Source organism: Callithrix jacchus, chromosome 7, assembly GCF_049354715.1.
Source record: "Callithrix jacchus isolate 240 chromosome 7, calJac240_pri, whole genome shotgun sequence".
In the NCBI taxonomy this organism is placed as follows: domain Eukaryota; kingdom Metazoa; phylum Chordata; class Mammalia; order Primates; family Cebidae; genus Callithrix; species Callithrix jacchus.
The window spans coordinates 3,221,716-3,242,064 of record NC_133508.1 but is presented as its reverse complement, the minus strand read 5'-3'; the positions used below and the strand labels follow the sequence as shown (position 1 = coordinate 3,242,064).

At 41.7% G+C, this 20,349-nt stretch overlaps 1 protein-coding gene and 1 pseudogene across 7 annotated transcripts in view; both read left to right on the top strand.

Annotated features, from left to right (window-relative positions):
• CELF2 (CUGBP Elav-like family member 2) overlaps positions 1-20,349 on the top strand; it is an 859,904-nt gene that overhangs the window by 403,495 nt on the left and 436,060 nt on the right. The window lies entirely within an intron of this gene.
• The window catches only part of LOC128928295 (uncharacterized), a 44,707-nt pseudogene that overhangs the window by 11,872 nt on the left and 12,486 nt on the right, over positions 1-20,349 (top strand). The window contains exon 1 of the transcript XR_013519466.1: positions 1-20,349. This exon is cut by the window's left edge and continues 11,872 nt beyond it; it is cut by the window's right edge and continues 12,486 nt beyond it. The product of XR_013519466.1 is annotated as an uncharacterized LOC128928295 (transcript).

Below are 20,349 nucleotides of genomic sequence, written 5' to 3'. Positions count from 1 at the left end.
TGTACTTTGAGCTGCCTAAGATTTTGTCATGAAACCTAAGGCTGCTGTAGGGGAGAGAGGGCATAAAACTTTCATGACTCTTATAAAAAATACAAAATGTTATCGTTAATATTTAATAAAATTTGCAGCAGTCAATGAGCAAAATCAATGTTTTTTAATTAAGTTATTCATTTGTAATACGAGCCGTACCTTGTTGTGCATTAGGGTGGAATTTAGGATGTTGAACTTTGAATAAATAAATAAGCCTAATTTTAGCCCTCGGGGTAATAGTATTAGTGATAAAACTATTAATTGGTTGCTGGTGCTTTGATGAGCAAACAGGGTTCCCTTAGTGACAACATCTTTCATCCCAAAGTGCTTTCTGAGTCTCAAGCTGGATTCTGTCCAAGGCATTTAGTCAGAGGAATTGCAGCTCATAGTGTTGATAACAGGCACATCAGTGCCCCGAGCATATTGTCAGCTCCTACCAAGGCTCTCCTATTTGAAATTGGGGCTGCTGAAGGGTGGAAGTTTATACAACCTGAGTGGGTTTTTGACCAAGGTTTTAGAGTCATCATATATTAAAGAAATTAGCAATAAACCAAAGGCCTATTCATCTCTCTACCTCCTCTTTGCTCTGGAATTCATTTCTCTAACCCGCCATCCCTATCCGGTTCTCCTCGTCCCTTCTCTGAGTCCTTGCCGGTTTTCAGACCTTTGCCCCTTTGTCCAGCCTTCCTTCTGGGGTTGTGGAGGAAACAGCTTCCTGTAAGCAAAGTTGATATGGGGAGGTGACACAGTGCTCTTCCTTACAGACATCTAAAAATACAGCTTTCATCGGGATGATGCTTAGTCTCTGTATTTGCCGTGAATCTACTTGATGTAAATAATGTGCTGAAATTGTGTATTAAAATGATTCTAGCCAGGTGCAGTGGCTCATGCCTATAATCCCAGCACTTCGGGAAGCAGAGGCAGAAAGGCTCGCTTGAGCCCAGGAGTTTGACACCAGCCAGGGCAACACAGCAAGACCCTGTCTCTCAAAAAAAAAAAAAAAGTTTTTGTAAATTAGCTAGGTGTGGTGGCATGTGCCTGTAGTCGTAACTACTTGGGAGGCTGAGGCAGGAGGATTGCTTGAGCCCAGGAGTTCAAGGTTGCAGGGAGCCGTGATTGCACCACTGCACTCCAGGTTGAATGACCTGAGTAGTGACAAAGTGAGACTCTGTGGAAGAAAGGAAGGAAGGAAGGAAGGGAGGGAGGGAGGGAGGGAGGGAGGGAGGGAAGGAGGGAGGGAAAAGAAAAGGAAGGAAGGAAGGAAGGAAGGAAGGGAGGGAGGGAGGGAGGGAGGGAGGGAGGGAGAGAGGGAGGGAAAAGAAAGAAAGGAAGGAAGAAAGGAAGGAAAAGCAAAGCACTGTTTACAATACACTTTACCCAGATTCCAGGGAAACTGAAAAAAAAACAAACCTCGATTATACTATGCAGTGGTGTCTATACTAGCTGATACATGAGTTAAAAATTTATCAATAGATCTATAAGGACTTCTGACACAATATTTTCAAAGTTAAAAGAAGAAAGGCATTTTTCTCATCAACCCTAATTAGTAAACAAATGGTTAGTATTATTTCTAAATGCAAAAAAAAAATGTAAGCACATTTTATCATACATATTGATGTTGGTTCAATTTCCCTAATGGAGAGTCATAAAATTCCTGAAGGCGCAACTCAAACAAAATAATAAAAATAATATATATCAGAAAGACGTAGTACGTAGAATACAGGATTAACTTGGTGACTTCTGCGGAATTTGCAAAATGAGACAATACCTGTTCTAGATTCACTGACAATACGAAGTTGAAGGTGTAAGAGAAGCAGTAGATTCAGCAGGAGATTCAGCAGGATGACCACAGGAAAATGATCGAATTTGGATCTGTTTTAAGAATCTGTAGAAATAAATATATATGTAAACTGGGTTTAATTAAAATCAATCAAAGCTGATTTCCTTGTCCAAATGGTCAAGAATAGTGAATACAGCCCCTCTGCGGATTTAGGAGCGTGTAGGAAGAAATTATGCTGGCTTCTATTATGCTGGCTTCTTTTAGCTGTTTACTGAAATGTGTCAACTTTATTGTTAATATTTCACTGATGGTTCGTTCTTCATCTCTTCAACATAGAATTCAATTTAAAATAAAATCCAATATTCCATCTGAAAATTTCAATTCCCACCAGAAAGATAATTCAATTAAGTTCCAAATAGTTCTTTTAAAAATACAAAATAAAATCATCCCCTCTACATATGCTCTTTCTGCTCAGTTCCAAAAGGGTGAAAAACTGCATTTGTTTAGTTTTGGTTCATCTATCACTTTGTACATTTTTATGGATTTTTATGTGTAATCACATTTTCAGAGGAGATTTTTATATACTCTGCTCCATTTCTGCAGAGTTATTATCTTCCACCCTTAAAATTATAAAAATTGATACAGAATCTTCGGTTTCTCTCCCCCTCGGAAAGCGCTAGGTACCCATTCATCATTCACTGTGATGGCTAAACTCGCCTTGTTTACTGTAGTGAAAGTGGATTGCTTGTCCACTTGCCCCCTTCTAACAATGGCTGCGGTGATCGAGCAGCTTTCCTGCCAGTGCTGGGGTGGAAGGGTGGGGGATAGGCACCTTATATCTAAGCCTAGAAAAGAATCTGCATTTTTTTCTCTAAAAGCTTTGTAAAGTACAGTATGTTATTTAAAAGTAACTTTCCGACTTCCGTCTCTCTCTGCTGTTGAGGTTACTCCCCATACATCTCTTTCCCCTGACTCCACCAATTTGCTGTTTTCAAGATGACTGCTCTATCAGACAGAAAATGCTGCCTCTTCACTTAACTATGCAACAACCGCTCTCTGTACTTCTAGGGCAGCCTTAATGGTGCGTTTATATTCCATTCAAACTTGAGCACAGCAAGAGAAAACCTACCTATAGGGATCATAAGTACTGATGGCATTTGCCACCATCTGAAAGCCTTGCATATGGCATTATATTGACCTGAGCCATTCCAAAGTGTTATCATTAAAACACGACTGTGCTTTACAGGTGTCAGCTGGGCAGAGGTGAGGTTTACAATCATTTTTTTATGCTCCTTCCCTGTGGCTTTTGTTGAGTCTTATTCTAATCCCTGGGTTTGTGCAAAGGACCACATTAAAAAAGCTACAAATCTGATGTTGGCTTCCATTTGAATACCAACTGGAGAAATACCTACCCCTATAGATACGTTAGGAGAATGGGAGATGGGAAGAAGCAGGATTGTGTTTAGGAGTGAGAGCTCTCCCATTGTGCTAGCTCTGGCGAGGAAGCATTCAACTCTCACAGTTAAGTTTGAGTTAACCTTGAGTTTAACCTGAACTTCTGTGCTAAACTGCCATTGTCTGCTCAGGGACAAAGAATGCAAAATATTCTACCACTGATCAGAATTATGTGCATAAAATGCACCTTCTTTGCCTGTTTACTCTCACCTGCCAGAAACTCACACACTTGGACAAGCGTGTCTTCTCCAAATGAGATGTGACCAGTAGTCCTGCATTTTGAGGCTAGTCACTTTGAGTGCAATGTGACGGCTCTGATTTTCTGATGTCTGCAGGACAAACGTGCAACGTGGAAATGACTCTTCACTGACCCCTCCCCTCCCCACATGTGTTGGTTTTCCTACTCTGCGGAATGCCTCTCCACTTACGGGATTGTGTCCCTTATGTTCTCCTCTTCTTTCTTCTGTCTCTAAAACCAAAAAAGCATCATCATGCACTCCTTCAGATGAGAGTGACACTTTAGGTATAAATTAAGAAATGCTTGTTTAAATGGAGCAACGTTTGCGCATGTGCAATGTGTGTGTGGTCTATGTGTGTGCGTGTGTTTGTGTGCGTGGTTGCGTGTATGTAGGATGGAGATTGAGGTTCATATCTGAAATTCCGGAACTCACATTTCCTCAGCTCAATGCCACCCAGAAGGCTTGTTTGCACTTCTCTGGAGTACCAGCAGTGTTAGCTTCCTTCTAGAAGAGTCCTAATGCAGGATACATCTAAAGATATGGCTCCATAAGGGTGAGCACCTAATGTAGACTTGCCTTAGGAAAGGAGAGGCCTCCGCAGTGATCTGGGCAAGCAGTAATTCAGCTTTCCCTCAACTTAATCATCAGGACTGGATGACTGACAATTTCTTGTGTGAACCCCAAATATCTGAGACAGGTCTCAGTTAATTTAGAAAGTTTATTTTGCCAAGGTCGAGGACACGCACCCATGACACAGCCTCAGGAGATCCTGAAGACATGTGCCCAAGGTGGTCAGATCACACAGTTTGGTTTTATACATCTTAGGGAGACATGAGACATCAATCAACATAGGTCAGATGAACATTGATGCAGTCCTGAAAGGCAGAGGTGGGAAAACTAGAAGTGGGGAGACAGCTGCTGGGGAGTAGGTAGATACAAGACAAATGGGTACATTCTTTTGAGTTTCTGATTAGTCTCTCCAAAGGAGGAAATCAGATTCGCATTTATCTCAGTGAGCAGGGGAGTAACTTTGAATAGAATGGAAGGCAGTTGGTAATATCTGCCCAAGAAAGACAACAAAGATACACAGAGATTACCTGATATGTTTCTGTCTGTAAGGGAATTTTACATTTTGGGCTGTGGGTTTAAAGTTGAATTAATGAAAAGATATTTTACCTTTTCTGAAAAATGTTTTAAAAAGGAAGCATTTAATTTACCATTGTATGAAGACTAAAATCTCTGATCAATCTCTTGCCTAAATTTTAAAGTCAAGACAAATCAGCAAAATATCTATTTTGAAAAAGTAATTCTTAAGATTGTATCTGTGATGAAAATATCAAGGTTCTGGATGAGAGAGAAGGGGGCATGTGGAAGACCATATTTTGATTCTACATTGGTCTTAATGGTACCCTAGAATTTTTTTAAATGCCAGAATATGTTGTCTTATGAAATGAAAATAAAACTTCTTTGATAATCAAAAAAAAAAAAAAAAAAAAAGAATGGAAGGCAGTTTGCCCTGAGCAGTTCCCAACTCGACTTTTCTCTTGGTGGTGGGGGTGGGCTAGGATTTATTTTCCTTTCATATACATGAATGGATGGAATATTTTCTCAGCAACCTGTAATTTGGAGAAAGTGAATTGATAAGGCTGTAAGATAATGAGTGAGAGAGCTCTGGCGAGGTAGCATTCGACTCTCACAGTTAAGTCTGGGTTAACCTTGAGTTTAACCTGTGCTTCTGTGCTAAACTGCCATTGTCGGCTCAGAGACAAAGAATGCAAAATGTCCTGCCACTGATCAGAATTATGTACATAATATGTACCCTCTTTGCCTCTTTACCCTCACCTGCCGAGACTCTCACACACTTGACAAACAGGTCTTCTCCAAATGAGAGTGAGATGGACGAGAGAACATTTTACTGCCATCCTTAGAGGAGGCTGAATACATTCTTTCCTTCTTTCCTTCCTTTTTTCCTTTATTTATTCAATAATTCTACTTCATGCCTGTCATATTCAGCAGGCCTGGCACAGCCTCTGACCTCCTGTGGTTGACAGCATACATCTGTTTTATTCATTCATCTAGATAGGATCTAATATTCTAGCAGCCTAACCCAGAACAAGCCAGTGAAGATGCACTCTTCCAAAAAAGGAAATTCATAAACCAAGTCGGGGAAGGCTGATATATGAAAGATCAAAGGGGAGGGGGGACTGTGGACCTCCCTGCCTCTACCAGAAGCTGCCTCCACCATCAAATGAAAAGAGTTAATTTCAAGCCTGCATGGCAATTAGGAGGCAATTGTGGCTGAGGTGGGGGAGGGGGCAGGCAGTGGACCTCCCTGCCTCCACCAGAAGCTGAGGCAATCGAAAAGCTTGGGATTGCTGGCCCACCAGCAGGAATTTCCCAGCTAGACACAGAAACAAGCACCGTCCCCCTACTCCTTCCAACCTGAGGATCCCAGAGGCCGCAGGATGACTCTATTAGAATCCTTCACTCTCCAGTAGAGTGAAAGATATTGGTTCCAATGTCAACTAGCTTGGGCCCAAGGGCCACTCTTTCCTTAGCTCCTTTCAGGGGCCATCTCCCTGGGCTAATCTGGTGACCAACCTCAGACCGGAAAAAAGAAACAGGCCTTTTGGTGAGTCTCTGAGCACAATGGGTTACTTTCCCGGACAAGACATGGAGCAAACACTGGTTTCCTTTCATGAAACCTTGAGTTTAACCTGTGCTTCTGTGCCATGATGCCATTGTCTGCTCGATTCCTCAAGCCTGAGATTTGGGGGCTTTTGTCTGCTCTTTGCATAAGATGGTACAAGAAGATCTTACATTTGCATGTCCAAATGGGCAGGCCTAGACAAGTGGTCCTACATGCCCTCACCTTCAGCCCCAGTCCTCTGAAGTTGGTGGTTTCTGCTGAGAAATCTCTCCTCATCTTAGTAACTGGAGGGTTTTCTGAGTGACAACACATCATTACTTGTGGAAGAGAGAGTGTTTGTTTCCTATTCAAATTGAGATCACGTAATTGTTCACGACAAAAACACGATTTTCTTTTCCGCAAACACACAGAGGAAAGCAGCTGTACTCATTACAGCGTCGTTCCAGTGTCTTCTTGTCTCCGCCTTGCTCTGGGTGAAGATCAGGGTCAGGGGAGATGAGGGGCTCTGGCTGCTTTGCAGTTGATTCCCTCCCACCTCCCTCAAACACATCGGCTAGAAAATTAAGATTTTATTCTTTACTTTTCACACTCCTCACTCCCAGGGCCATTCCTGTTCCTTTTTTTGTCTTTGCTGGGATGCACAAGGGGCCATTAATTACATGTCTCTTTCTATCCAGGAGAGTAACTGGGATGATTGTGCTCATATCCCAGGGTGTTATCCTTTAGGTAATCAAATGAAAACAGTTAATTCCAAGCCTGCACGGCAATGTACTTTCTCATAATGGAAAGTAAACACTGTGTCACTTTCATAACACATTTAAAGAAGGGGCCTGGTGAATGCAATTCATTGCATCTGACAGAGACAGAAAACCTCACTGGCTGCTCCTGGGCCTCCCAGAGCGCCCACCCCTGGACATTCCTCCACCGTATACAATAAGCAGTGCCACGCAGTGGCTAATATTTTCAAACCCAACCTAGTTAGATCCTCACACCAGAAGACTTGATTTAGAGCTTTACTCCGGCCTCTGTATTTTTAAAGAAAATCAGAGTGTTCAGAGTTGTGTTGTTGCAAAGCTCATGTTTGAGGTTGTTCATGCCACAGACTCTCAGAATGACACATAAAATGTCATGTTGGACTTATGCATACCTTCCCAGAAAGCCCTGTGATTAAACCATATGGAAGGGATACATGGCAATTCCATCTTGAAAGCTCTCTAGGAAAAGAGTCTACAGGGCACCCGTCTAAATGGTTTAACATTGAGTTTAGAAATCCTTCCTTCAGCCCCATCACGTGTAAATCTGTTACCCTGTGTTATCGTACCTTCTACATGAAATAAATGCTTTCTCTCCAGCACACCGTCCCATCCCGCCATGCTGTTCTTACCCCTTCTCTCCAGCACACTGTCCCATCCCGCCACGCTGTTCTTACCCCTTCTCTTCCTTGGCTGGAATAATTCCAGTGTTTTCAAGTAGTTCTACGGCTCTCCCAACTCCACACCTGCCAATCAACACATACATTTTCTGAACCTTCTTGTCTAGTCTGACAGTAATGGCATCACGGAGGTGACCATCTTTCTAATTATAAAACCTGACATCTAACCTCTTGAGTAATCTAAAACATGATGAACTCAAGCAGTTCAATTATCAATTTTAAATCCATTCAGCAAATATTTATTCAGCCTTCTAAGTAGAAGAAAATTTCCCCAATCTATTGGGAATCAGGAAGGGCAAGAAACGGTTCTTCTCTTCAAGGACCAAAAATCTCAAATCTGGGAATACCTAAATAAAAGAACAAGTTATGATTTGGGAAATAGCATGAGAGGAGACTGTTCCTTAGTTCCTGACAGAAGTTTGGTTCCTGCAGGTCCCGCAGAGACTGTGTGAGGCTGGGCCTCCCAGCCAGGAGAACCATGACCTTTGGGCTTGGAAGGCTTAGATTTTCTCCCGTGCCTGCTCTTTTTTTTTTTTTTTTTTTTTTTTTGACAGAGTCTCACTCTGTCATCAGGCGCCTGGCTGGAGTGCAGTGGCGCAATCTCGGCTCACCGCAACCTCCGCCTCCTGGGTTCAAGCAATTCTCCTGCCTCAGCCTCCTGAGTAGCTGGGATTACAGGCACGCACCACCATGCCCAGCTAATTTTGGTATTTTTAGTAGAGACGGGGTTTCACCATGTTGGCCAGGATGGTCTCGATCTGCCGACCTTGTGATCCACCTGCCTTGGCCTCTCAAAGCGCTGGGATTACAGGTGTGAGCCACTGCACCCGGCCTGTGCCTCCTCTCAATGTGCCCCCTGTTATAGTTTCTGCTGTCTTTGAAGTTACAAGTGGCTAAAAGGATAAATGTACCAGGATTTGGAGGCCTGAATATTCTCGGCAGAAAGAAAATAGGGGCGATCAGTGAAGTCTGGAAGTTCTCTGCCCTCATTCTTTAGGATGGTCAAACAGGGAAGGGTGCTAAGGGGCCTGTCTCCTTAACCATGTCTTTTTAGGACTGTCACTCTCACCTGAGAATCCTTCCAGTGAGATTTGGGGTGTTAAGGATACTGGCTTCAGCTTCTATGACTAAACTATATTGAGCATATGGATTTTACAGGAGGGCATAATTTCTGAAGCTAAGAAACAGACTGGGAGACACGAAAAGGAAAGACCAAGCAACTAGGCCGACGCCGACAGAAGTAGAATAAGCCTCCCTGTTTACACAGAATGGAGCGGAAGCAAATTTCCTGAAAGAGGACATTTTTTCTCTTGACCAAAATAGGACTAATTTCTGCCATGTTTGTACATTCTATGTTTGTACCTGTTTCCAGAATTCTTTCTCCTTTTTTCTGCTTTTATTTTTTCCAGTGATGAGGAAGGTATATTTCTGGAAGGTGGGAAAGTCTTATGTACTCTAATGACCTAATTCAAGGAACACCATTTTTTATTCTTTCTTCTTTATAGTGAGACACTTAGTGTGTTTCATTTCTCCCCACCCACCTTCTGACTAATCTTGGTGTCATACAGAATTCCAGACCCTGATGATTGCTACAGTAAAGAGGTTTTTTTTCCAAAAACTATTGTTTAACGTGCCTGTTTGATTTGGCAACCTCATTTACAAGTTACTAGGATGTGGTTCTACGGGCTCACCTTGGTCAATTGCTCCCCGCTGTCCTCTTGTCCTTGGACTTGCCTGCCATGCATAAGTTCTTGCCTTTGCTTCATCTCACTTATCACTGGAATATATTTATATACATTTTCAGAACTGGCGCATGGATGGTGTATTTTGAGAGACCTCGCATGTCCAAGGAAGACTTACAGTTGCCTTAAAATCTGAAAGCCATCTGGCTGCGCACAGAATTCATAAGTAACTACCTATTTCCTTCAGAATAAAAAGAAATTCTTAACTTGATTTTTTTCTGAAGTTTAAAGCTGTGAAAGAGAGTCTGGCGAGGGAGACCAGCTGTTAGCAAAATATGAGATATTTCAAACTTAATGCCTCTGTCCAAAGATTTGTAGAATTAGACACAGGTAAATCCACCATCCAGATTTAGCATCATGAAACATTTTTCATATGCAACTCAGATCTCTTTTCCTTTTCTTAAGAAGTGAAATGCTACGAGTCATCTGAATTCTCGGTCTGCCTTTTGATGAGAATATTTTGCTTTAGTCTTGGCATTTTTAAAGTCTTTGTATGTGTACAGGTATGTGTCGGATACTGAAAGATTCATCTCTCACAGTCCACCTGGTGCTGCTGGAATCCCTTTTGTTGGATGTGAAACTTAAGGGTTATGCATATGGCAGACAGAACCGCTGCTGCCTAACGGTCATTTGTCCAGTATCATTCCACCTGGTCAAGTTTCACAAGTGTTGGCATGACTAGATGTTATTCCTTCTTCGGTGTGATCCATCTTGTTTTGAGATGAGGGGCAATTGCTCCCAAAGATTAGTCATATTTCAATTGATATCTTTTTTATGTAGCATTTTGGTATCTGTTAACATGTTTTTAAGGACATTTCAGGAGAAATGGGCAGAAAGTGAATCTGGCACAGCCAAAGGATCGCCATTGTAACTCTGAAAATGCACTCGTTACCTTATCCGTTTATTTGGCTGGTTTTCCCATTTCCCGCAAATGCTTATTCACATTGTTTAGATTGCTGTTGGCTTGCCTCTTGTGACTCATGATTTCACTCTTATAGCACAAAGAAATCAACAAAAAAAGTGAAGACAAAAGGCCTCAAGGAGGAAAGGAAGTAAGGGAAGAAGAAAGCAGGCAGGGGATCCTCAGTGTGGCCTCCCCTGGCGTAAACTGCCACCAAAGAGCAGAACTGAAATGTGACTTCCCTCAGTTTGTTTCCTTAAGTCTATCTCCATTCTGTTGTGCTTCGACCATGGGAAAGTGTTCTGTTGTCACTAAATTACTTATCTGAACAGGGAAGGAAGTTTCTTCTAGTTTAATCCCCATTCATAGCTATGAAAATGTGTCCCTTCTCATGAAACTCAATTCATTATTGGAAAATCCCTCCGCTAACATGAGCAAATTGAATTATTCCATGGGGTTTTATTGCTCTAAAAAGCAATTCCTTCCCTGATGAGAGAAACTCTATAATATATTAAGAGAGGGAAAATATCATACTTAATGACAGTTTGCCTCACTTGAATTTTCTCCCTGAAGATTTTCTTGTGGTTTGGGCCCTTGATAAATAAAGTGTATTTTATTATTTTACTCCTATTATTTTATTTTATTATTCCAAAATTTAAAATACCAAATTAAAAAAAAAAAAATCAAGTTCTGGGTACAATGCTAACCTTTGATCTCTTTGTCTGTCTCCCTTAAAGCACCCTCAGACTAAGAGTCTTCTGTTATGAAAACATGGTCTTGTCATGAGTGTATGGTAAAGTCCACTTTCCGCTGATTTATAAGCTCTGGGCGTGATAGGGTGGCAAAGGGGCTTATTGTCATTCTTCCTGTCTCTTGAAATGTTACTTCCACACTTATTAATTAAGAAAAAGATAGCACCAGGAGCAAAACTAATAGTTTACTTTTACTGTTACTATGTTTCAGCAGGCCATTACACAACACTCCACAATACTCTGTCATTCTGCTAATCTAGTAACAGGCCCATGTATATCCATTTTACTTTTCAAGAGAAATATCTTTATAAAGCTTGGCAAATTAAAACATTGACTAGAGGAGCAAATATGTACATGTGTAAAAACCTGCAGAAAAATAATGAGGCTGAATGTGAACGGAGCTACATTGTATTTACTTTTAGCTTCAAAATTCCTTACATCAATTCAGCATTTAAGCAATAAAATTTGAGAAGTGCAGCGTTTTTCATGTTCCAAAATTTTCTGTCCTGTGTTATAAGGAAAAGAATGTTCTATTCAAACAGTCATGTTGCAATCCCATGGCATCGCTAAGATTCTTCCTTTAAATGTGTTCTCTACGGAAACTGGCCTCTTGATTTTGTGGGGTCCCAGCATCATGGATGCTGCCACCCTGAATGGCATTTTTAGCCTCTGGGTAGTGTAGTTGTGTGCTCCTCATGTTGTCACTGGCCAGAGTGACATTGTGAAAGGGACAGGCTCCATGGCCAGGGCTGTTGTTGGACGAATCTGCTGTACTGAGATGACTGTGCTGAGTCCTGTGGTCGTGAGGAGAAACTCATCTCAAGGGTGGAAAGTGGGAGAGAAAGATGAGTTCAGCCAAGGCCGCTCGCTGATATTTGACCATATTTACTTACAAAAATGGCTATTTCATATGGTTTTGCCTAATATGTTTCCCTACTGCTGCTAGTATTGAATCGATGACAAGGGCTGGGCACTCTCATCATTTTCCTCCTCCTCTTCCTCCTCCACTTCCTCCTCTTCCTCCCCTTCCTCCTCCTCCTCTTCCTCCTCCTCCTGTTCCTCTTCTTCCTTCTCCTCCTCCTTCTCTTATTCCTTCTCCTCGTCTTTCTCTTTTGTGCTCCTCCTTCTCCTCCTCTTCCTCCTTTTCCTCTTCTTCCTCCTCTTCCTCCTCTTCCTCTTGTTCCTTCTCCTCCTCCTTCTCTTCTTCCTTCTCCTCCTCGTCTTCCTCTTTTCTGCTCCTCCTTCTCCTCCTCTTCCTCATCCTCTTTTTCCCCTCCTCCTTGCTTTTGTCATCCTCTCTCTCTACCTCTTCCTTCTCCTCCCCTCACTCCTGCTCTTCATCTTCATCTTCCTCCTCCTTGTCAGGAGATGTTTGGGCACATGATTTAGGAATCTGCAAGGAACCTCACAATCTTATTTCTTGCTCTCCTCTTTTTTCCATTATAAATGGAAAGAAAAAAGAACAACAATACCAAAAAAAAAAAAAAAAAAAACAGCCAAGGGTGATTAAACAATCATCTCAGAGGTCCTTTTCCAGTTTCAAAGCTCTGTAACAGTGACTCCATAAAGAACAGCTGTAACTAAATGGGATTCTTCCTAAGTGAGGGAGCTGTGTATTTTCCAGAGGCTGGCTTTGGAAAAGTGGAACCTGTGCATGTCAGTCACTGTCAGAAGTGGTTTAGATGACCTGGAAGGTATTGTGTGACCTTTCTCTTCCTTCTCCTCATCCTCTTCATCCCCTCCTTCTTACTTTTGTTGTCTTCTCTCTCCACTTCTTCCTTCTCCTCCTCTCCCTCCTGCTCTTCCTCTTTGTCTTCCTCCTCTTTGTCAGGAGCTGTTTGGGAATATGATTTGAAGTTAACCTTCGCCCATTGCTAAACCTGCAGTGCTTTGAAATGTCGAAGGTCAAAGTATCGGTTCACACAAACCTGAATGACACTACACTCCCAGATTTCCCTCATTTTTTATTTCATTATATACAACAGAAAGTCTATATTATTTAATATGACTTTTAATACTATGAACAGAGCTTATCCTACCCTGTATGTATTTCATGTGAACTACTCTCTTGCCTACCCACACACTCAAGACCCACACACACTCATACAATGTGCTTGAACTATCCTTGACTTCTTGCCATTTCTAGAATACGTCTTATACTTACATGACCGCAACTCCTTACTCATACTGATTTGCTGAACTTGAGGAAATCTGAACAAATTAGGGCCCAGATGAAATTCTATTTTATTTATTGAGAAGGATTTATTTATTTCTTGAGAAGGATTTCTCCCTCCGAGCCTTTGCACTTCTACACAGTGCCACTAAGCATGACTTTGGGCCCCGTGGTCTTTTTGTGTTGAGTGATTATATGTATACATACATGTCCATTGTGACATGCCTCCTGTGGTCCTCTCTGTTCATAACACTTACCTAGTACATGCTAAGCACTTAGTTAGTGATTTCTAAAATTAAATGATAGTTCTTTATAGACTACATATAGGTCTATGCTTCATACTAATGTATATGCTGGAGGAAAACACTTTCTAGAAGAAAAGTTTTCAAATGGTAGATGGTTGTTCTTAAAAATTATATGAGAAATGTAAGTGCAGTTCCAGTCTAAATCTAGAATCTGGGCTTCAGTTTAGCAGGAAACAGGCAGAAGACAAGAACTTGATTGTGATGAGCTGTATGACAAACCTCCTCTGACTTCCTGAAATTTATAAATATACTTACATAAAGCAGGCAAGCTCAAAGAACAGGTTTTTAAAAAATTATACAAAAAAAAATGTCTTCATAAGCCCCTGGTAAACCAAATGGAGATCTTATGTAATACTTTCCTATTGCTGCTGTAAGTGCAGTGACTTGAAACAATATACATTTATGGTCTTACAGTTCTGGAGACCAGGATTTCTTCCAGAGACCCCAGAAAGGGTTCATTGATGTGCCTTTCCCAGTTTCCACAGGTCACCTGCACTCCTTGGCTCCTGGCTTCTCCTTCCGTCTTCAAAGCCAGCAGTGCAACATTCAGATCTCGTCTGTCTGACCTCTGCTTCCCATCTTCCATCTCCCAGTCTCCTCCCATGACACTCCTTCTCCTGCCTTCCCCTTTCTCTTATGCAGATTCTTGTGCCTACATTGGGCTCACCTGGATATGCAGGGTATTCTCTCCACTTTGAAGACCCTTAATTTAATCACATCTGCAAACCCCTCTTGGCATATAAAGTGACATTGCCACAAATTCCAGAGATTAGAGTGTGGATGTTTTTGGAAGAACGTTAATCTGCCTACCATATCTCATGTTATCAGAAAGAACTCATCTTTTCTAGGTATTCTAATAATCCAGATGGGGGATCTTTTATATTTTAAATTAATGTTCTATCCAGGGTCATTTTCTCTCCTTGCTTCATTCTTGCCTTCCTTCATTCCTACCCTTCTCTCCTTCCTTCCTTCCTTCCTTTCCTCCTTCCTCTCTTTTTATAGTTATTTATTGAGTCTGTGTATCAAGCACTGTTTTTAGCCCAAGTTAGTTATACCAGCATAAATCACTTGACTATCTATTACCCCTTTAACTGTTCTTCAAGACAAAGCTATTGGGAGAAGACTGTCACCCATAGTGATAATATAATATAAAAGCCTTTCATAAACAACTTTGAGCCTCATCATTTTAGAACTCTCACTGAACACTGAAACATGCAGAGCATAGGCAAAGTGCCAACAGAGGGGCTGCCCTCCTGATATTTACATTTTTGACAAATGAAACTGTTGCACAGGTACACAAAGAAGACTCTGACAATTGAACAAGAGCCTGAACGTGTATGTGCATTAAAAAAGGAAATGAAGCTGGGCACGGTGGCTCATGCCTGTAATCCCAGCACTTTGGGAGGCCAAGGCAAGAGGATGGCTTGAGCCCAGAAGTTGAAGACCAGCCGAGGCAATATAGTGAGACACCATCTCTGCAAAAATTTAAAACTTAACCAAGCATGTGGGTACATGCCTGTGGTCCCGGCTACCTGGGAGGCTGACATGAGAAGATTTCTTGAGCCTGGAGGGTCAAGGCTGCAGTGAGCTGTGATCACGCCACTGCACTCCAGCCTGGATGACAGAGTGAGACCCTGTCTCAGAAAAAAAAAAAAAAAAAAATTCACAAAATTAATGAGCGAGGAGCTGACATTATTTATAAGCTGTTTGTGATATGCCAAACAAGGGCCTGTCACAGAAAATGCATTTCTAGATGCGATGAGGTTTGGGGAGTAGGGGGAGAAGGGGAGACAGATTTTTGCCTAGGCCTCCTGAATTTGCAGTTTCAAATGACTGCCTTGGTAGTTTCTCATGCATTAACTCCCTGTCGCCAGGTCTAAAATAACCAGGGACTGGCAGAAGCCTAGAGCTATTCCTTCCCAGATTTGTAGCATTGTTTTTTTTGTTTTTTTTTTTTTTCTAAACTCCACTTGTAGAATGTTGAATGCCAATCCAATTGCAAAGCCATCTGATACAGGCACATCATCCTGTAAGCATTTCTGACAGTCGGTGTCACTATGCATCTTTTTTATCACCCTCTTTTTTACAAGGTATCACAGATAGCACGCGAAGTTCAACTGTGATTAATAGGACTCTTTCACCATTGACTTCATTGGGCTCCAGCCTACCAAGAAAAATGCAGCTGCTGATAAATCTCATGTGATAAGAGCCGTTATGTAAGCAGTTCGGGCAGGCGATTCCACGCATATTATTATGACAGGGTGGTAGTTTGCAAAGTTCAATTGAATCAACTGGGCCGCTTGTCCAATTGATTTTGCTTCTGTTGAGTGGGAAAAAGAAATACCAAAAGTACCAAAACCCATGTTTGCATGATTGAGATTATCTGTTTGGAGGTTGCTGTATATTTTTTAAAACTATTTTTAGAATAATATGCAGACTTTGAAAAAAAAGTTTCTAGTTGTCCTTGTTTTTTTACTTCTTAGAAATTTATACATCAAAGCTTCTGGTGGAATACTGAAACAAAAAAATTAAAATTGTCTGGGAAACTCTTCAGAGAAAAGATGAAAATGCAATTGGTCTGTGTAGACTTTTTTTCTTTTTGAGACAGAGTCTTGCTCTGTCACCCAGGCTAGAGGACAGTGGCACAATCTGGGCTCACTGCAACCTCTCCCTCCCAAGTTCAAGCGATTCTCCTGCCTCAGCCTCCTGAGTAGCTGGAATTACTGGAATATGCCACCACCCCCAGCTAATTTTTTGTATTTTTAGTAGAGACTGGGTTTCACCATGTTGGCCATGCTGGTCTCAAACTCCTGATCTCAAGTGATCTGCTCGCCTTGGCCTCTCAAAGTGCTGGGATTACAGGTATGAGCCTCCATGCCTGGCCTGTGTAGACTTTTGATGCACAGGCTGTATTGGGGGGTGGGGACAAAAAGACAACTAGAACATTATTATTCTAAAGGTGGTTATAAAAAATATACCAACAGCCAATCAGATCATCTCTATCATGCAAACATGGGTTTTGGTACATGTACATAAGATTTATGGATAAAACAGCAAATTATTTACATTACTAAATTTCTAAATAACAAGAGAGATAAATGTTGGAAAATCACTTTGGGTTAGATGGGAGCAGAAAGAAAGTAGACATTCCTTCTTGGCATGACTTGCTTACTGGACACATTCCGAAGGAAATTTAATGGTGCACGCAGGGTGGGGATGGCATGGTGCAGGCACCCCTATAGATTGAATTCTCTTGGGGAATGAGTTGGGGGAACAGTTTCATCTCACACCATAACTCTGAGCTTAGCTAAAAATTACCATGTGGTAACAGAACAGCGTTGAATTATAAGGACCAGTTAGATCAGTGAATTTGGATCTTTCTGAGACTAACAAATAGAACACAGAGACTTTGCTTCACATATAAGATTTTTTTGTGGGTAAAGAAAAAAGCAAGATGCCCCTTGTCCAGCCTCATTCAGCAATTCTGCTGTGTGTTCCGTGAACCCGGGCAGAAGCCACCCCGGAAAGTCTGCACACCCCAGGCTCGAGCAGTGTTTTCATACCCTCCATGCCTTCGCCTGATCTGTTCTCTCCACCTGAAACACGCTTTTATCCTCACAACCTTGGGCTTGCCCTTCAAGACCCAGAACAAACAGTTATTACCGTCTGTCGCCAAAATTAGTATCTCTTTTCTGAAACCCCTTAGCACATTGTCCATATATCTTTATAATTGATTCGTTATTTATCTACACCATGGTCTGTCTGCCCCAGTAGATCATAGGCTTCTTGGGGTGGGAACCATGTCACTCTCCTCTTTGTCTTCCTACCCAACCCAAGCAAATCATACACTCTTAGTGCTTATTAAATAATTGAATGAGTTTGTGCCCAGAGAAGGGACCCCCACCCGTCAAAGGGACAGCCCATCACCTTGGTTTCTTCTCTTGTCAAAAAATGCAAAACTCTTAATGTAAAACCTTCTGTGATGAAGAGAAAGCAGAAAGAGGTTGTGTGACTTAGAATCCTCTAATATAAAATGTTCATGTGGGCAGATCCAACAGAGAAGGAACTAAGCCTGCGGGATTTTCACTCTGAAATCCACGGATTTGCTGTCTTGTTGTTCTCCCCTCTCCCCAGTAATGCCGTGTGATGGAGGCATTTCGCGGGGGTTAATCTACACATAATAAAGTTTCGAAGAAATCATATACTGTACTCCACTTACGGGGCTCTGAGGTTTTGCTTTTCTAGGCAGCATGATACAAAATAGTGATAAATAGGCTGACGTTTATCACTGCAGGTAATATCTTTTAAAATAACATTTTTTTTTGCTATCCCTAAGCAAGTATATATTATTGTGAATGGTTTCTTCATTAAAATCAGAGGTTTTGCACATACTCTGTCAGAACTGGAGAATGTCTGATCATCAGAAACATGCAATATTTGGTGATATGTTTTCTCTCAAAAGACCTCCAGCAGTCTCTGGCCCATGTCAGGCTGACTTTTGCTTTCTCATAAAAGTCTAATAAAAGTCTGCAAATGTGCAGATCTAGCCTGGCTTGGGCACTGATATTAAGAACATAGTTCTGCCACCTCCAGGTATATACCTGCGGGCCAAGCGTCCTTCCTCACCTGCGCCAGCCCTAGGAGAGGGCATAACCCAAGAGTATTGCATGGGAGAGTCTTTCAGAGTAACACAACTTAAATTCTGGTTCTGATTCTGGGGAAAGTCCTTAGCCCATCTGGAATTTTCAGGAACCATTTCTCTTCCTGAAAGAGTGTAGTCTCCTGTGCATGATAAATTTGGGGAAGTTACCCTAGGAGAGTCCTGCACCAATGTGGATCCACTTTAACCTTAATCTTCTATGCTAAAATCAACAGTATGCAGTTTCCCGAAATGGACACAATGGGGTCGGGGTCACAATGAGGAGTGGTTTTGTTTTGTTGTTTTGTTTTGCCCCAAACTGCAACTGATAAAATTTTAGTGGCATGTGAATATGGTGAGTTCTCGTGACTTTTTTCTCTCCGATTCAAAATGAGAGTCAAATGAATAGCCGAAGAGAATAAGAATAGTGATATATGAGGTTTGAAGATGATCTGAGCAGATATTGACCAGCTTTCTGGAAATCAGGGGTATTTCTACGTAGCTTTATATCTAGGCATGGATCACGCAAGGGTGAATTGTCCACATCATGGACACATCGTAGAAAGGAAGGCCCACAGACTCAGATTTAAGGATGTGAGTGCATGACCCCCTACGCCTCAGCAGCTGCCCCTCTAGACCAACTTACAAGACTGGCTGAGCTTTGCAAAATGTCATGGCAAAAAAATGCTTTGACGACTAAAAAACATAGTATCAAATTCAGTTGTGCATTATTACAATCCTTGAAGTGATTACTTCATAATTTTGCTGATTTTCCCCATAGTCTGTTGGACATGGATGAAATTTTGGGTTGTTTAGGACTTGCCCATTTGTTGAAAGAAAACTTCCTTCCAAGCACTAAGCACCTCTCTGCCTTGGAAGGTAGGACTTTTGCTGAGAGGTGACGCTAGTGTTAGTTGTTCTCCATATCCACGTGCAAAATGTGTCTTCCATTTCCGCAACTGAGAAGACATAGGAAGTGATTAAAGAGACCAGCATCGTGGGGAAGCTGGATGCTTAGGTTTTTGTTCCATAGGTTTAAAGTGATCTCCAGATGATTAGATATATAGACTCTAGGTGAGAACAAATGTAAGTAGTTTTTGGATTATCTCTTTAGGATTATTTGTATTGTTTTTCCCATATGTTAATGTAACCGACTGGGAATAGACTGTGGTTAACTCTCTTATAAATTCTTAGCCAAACAAGGGCATCTGCAGAGCAGGCAACACTCCTTACCCTGATAGGCACACTCCGTGGAAGAAGTGCTGTTCCTTCCTCTAAGACAAAGTTTAAAGAATTGCTCTTCACGTTGTACAGGACAAAATCTCAGACATTTCTCTTTCATCTCATGATCATTGTTATCCAAGGCAGCCGCACCTTTTACTGAATTTCTTCTCTGTGCCAGTTGCAGTACTGGGTACTTACATACATAGCCTGAATTCCATCCTTGCAACAACCCTGAGAGGTATGTGTCCTACTTCTCATTTTTCAAATGGACCAACAGCCGCTCAGATGATGTTGTGACTGGGACGTGAGCTTTTAGGGGGCAAAGCTGAACTTCGACCCAGACTTGACTTCAGGCCTCATGAGTCATTCCCTGACTCGATGCGGCTGCTTGGATGTTTATTAGCTGCACGGGCAGTCTGGATGGATTTACAGAGTCACAGGCCTCGAGGTCAGATCACCTCTGGCTTCTGGTCTCCATCCTGTCACTTATTACCTCTGTGATCTTGGAAGAGTCTGTTAATCACTCCAAGTCTGTTGTCTCATCTGTAAAGTGGTGTTAAATTGGGCCGTCAATCCTCGCAGGGTCACTGGGAGGAGCAGATGACACAGTGTATCCTGAGTGCTAGAAAAACATAAGTTCTGGCAACCATTCCCTTTTGAGCAGTACTGCTTGCTAGTTTTATTCTTTAAAATATGTTTACCTTAATGATTTTCCATTATTTCAAGACATGGGACATTCATCAAGTAGCCCAAGCAATGATATGCCAAAAAAAAAAAAACCCTTTATTTAATTAGAGCCCAAATAAATAGAAACTCTTGTTTGGGGTTGCTTTCTTAAACTCCACTTTCGAGAGCAAGACATAATTAAGAAAGTATGGCATAAGTAAGCATAGAAGGGAATGGCATAGATTTGCTAAAACCCAAACAGCTTCTAGAATATCTTTAGGGTCACAATCAGGTTTCGGCAGGAAGCTTCCCTAGAGACTAGAGATGTCCAGTCGCTTGGCCAAGGTCACTCACCCACCTG